We start from the raw sequence: 442 nt of genomic DNA on the forward strand, positions 1-442 counted from the left end.
AAAATAAAAGGAAAAAAAACCCAAAGTAAATACAGTAGAACCTCGCAAATCTGCAGAACAGGGAGCTTCCACACACACGCAAAACCTGGAGGCCTTAAATCCACTTCCAAGCAGTTGTAATAGCAAAGTGCTGTAGTGAGGTCTCGTATCACAAAGACTTCAATAACCTTACAAGGATAGGCTACAGAACATTTACCAAAACGCTTGAAGTATCATAAATTAACAATAAATTAAAAGTACAACGTAATGCAATGTGGTTATTTGTTCACTGATCACCGATTCACACAACTCTAGTTCTCTGTAAGGGATCTTCCAGTCCTGGGTGCACACAGCGAGGTTCTGCTGGCCGTGATAAAGTGCTGAGGCAGAGGAAGGACACGAGACCGCAGGTCCCGGGCAGTGAGGATGAATTGCTCCAGCCACTTGGTTGCAAGAATGCCTG

This window comes from Cyanistes caeruleus, chromosome 19 (genome assembly GCF_971803275.1).
Source record: "Cyanistes caeruleus chromosome 19, bCyaCae1.hap1.1, whole genome shotgun sequence".
Classification (NCBI taxonomy): Eukaryota; Metazoa; Chordata; class Aves; order Passeriformes; family Paridae; genus Cyanistes; species Cyanistes caeruleus.